The sequence below is a fragment of the Oryzias melastigma genome, linkage group LG1 (genome assembly GCF_002922805.2).
Source record: "Oryzias melastigma strain HK-1 linkage group LG1, ASM292280v2, whole genome shotgun sequence".
In the NCBI taxonomy this organism is placed as follows: Eukaryota; Metazoa; Chordata; class Actinopteri; order Beloniformes; family Adrianichthyidae; genus Oryzias; species Oryzias melastigma.
This window is the reverse complement of record NC_050512.1, coordinates 15,292,843-15,294,865: the sequence shown is the minus strand read 5'-3', so window position 1 is coordinate 15,294,865 and position 2,023 is coordinate 15,292,843.

Here is a 2,023-nt window from a genome sequence, read left to right as displayed (position 1 = left end):
TATATATATATATATATATATATATATATATATATATATATGTGTGTGTGTGTGTGTGTGTGTGTGTGTGTGCAACATACAATATATATTAGTCTCTGATATATCCACAAGTTATGAATTGAATTGTTGTTTTACAAATATAATATTATGTTATGTATGACAATAATTCTATTTATATCATCATTTGTTATTTCTGATCCGATTCATGGTTGATATTAGTTCATTTTATACGATCCGTCTCACTGACCTAAAATCGATCCTTGATATCTTTCGCCTAAATTCCAATCAGTACTAAAAAACTACATTAATGACAAGTCTGTTCACATTTTAGTTTCATAAAGTTCAGTCCACTGTTATTTTTCCACATCAAAATAATACAAACGAAACATTATTAGAACATTACTGTATACCACACTGTATGGTTACGTGTTTTGGCAAAACGCAGAATGTTTCCACACATTGGACTGTACTGACGGCTTGATCATTTTCTGCTCCCATCACAACTGTCGTTCTCTGTTAGCATTTGCTCGTTTTTACAATTATAGTAAGATAAGGAAACCGTGCGTCTAACCAAATAGCATTTTTCTATATAATCAATCCATTTAAATTTGAAGCTATTTTAGAATGGTATAGGCCATTTCAATTAGATTAATCACCTTCCTCAAATAGAAAAATCTGGTTGGATTGTTGGAATATACATCAATTGAGTCGATTAGGTGATTTTATACATCCATCTATATATCTACAGTATGTATCCATCCATATATATATATATATGAAATTCTGATGCACAAATGAAGATAATAATTAAGCAATTTTACTCATAAGTAGTACCACTATTATTGTATGTCTTCTTTCCTTGTACAACCAACAGACATGGGATTTTGGTTCATTATTTGCACTACTCCCCTGATAGATCTTTGAAGATATATTTTGCTTTAATTAAGAAAATCATATAAAACATGTAACATAAAAAAAGGAAAAGCAATAACACTGATTCTTCCCAGAGACAATTACTGTCTTCCCAGGATGTGGTTTTACTCAAGTGTACCTCCTTCTAGTCACATGGGACACACACAGGTTTCATACACCTCATTTTGTTATTTTAAAACCATCTACTGAGTTATTTTAATTGTTAATCAAAGGACTTTTTGCTATTATAGTATCAAACGCGTGAAAGTAATGGAATCGGACAGGACATTTTAAATTCCCTGAGGGAAATAATATAAAAGTAGGTACAGAAAACAGGTGTCAGTGTTAGAAATCTTTCCAAAAAATCCTCTAAACTAATTTAGCCATTTCCATGTTAATTTTGTGAGAGTGAAACTGGCCAGAGCCGAGTCCTCCTCCCTCTGAGCTGGGTGTTGGGGCTTTTTCACAGCCCAGGCTGTCCCCCACTCCCTGCTGTTGGACTCCTCCAGGCTGCGTTCTGTTGGCCTGCCGCGTTCTTTCACACCTCGGCCGTGTGTGAGGAGAGCTGTGTCTTCATCCCTCTATCCTTTCATGCTCCAGTCCTCCTCCTGCCATGCCTTCCACCCACCCCCAGTGGAGGCGCAGGAGGCTCGTTACCGTGGCAATTAGTGAAAAGCCCAAATTAGCCCTCTTGGCTGTCCACAGGTGACAAAGACACTTTGCATTTCTGCTAATTAGGAAACAGAACAACATGATTAAATGGGGCCTATCAGGAGAAGAGTGGACAAACATGTTCCACAAATAGCAAAGAGCGATTTATTATTGCATCTCCTGCATGAAATAATTAAGACATCCCTAACAGGCTTTTCAGTAGTGGAGAGAGTAATGTTTGGCTGTGATACTGAATATTACAATGATTTATGTTGCTGTTTTAGTTGGCTTTTGTCATTGTGGTTGTGCAAACAGCTGTGTTTCTCACCTGCACCTGCCATGGACTGTCTGTTGGCAGATGGTCTGACCAGAAAGAGTATGAGCTGTTGTGAGAAAAAAAAAATCAAAATGTTTAAGATTACTTTTTCTTCACGGGTTGGTTTGACAGCATAACATTTCC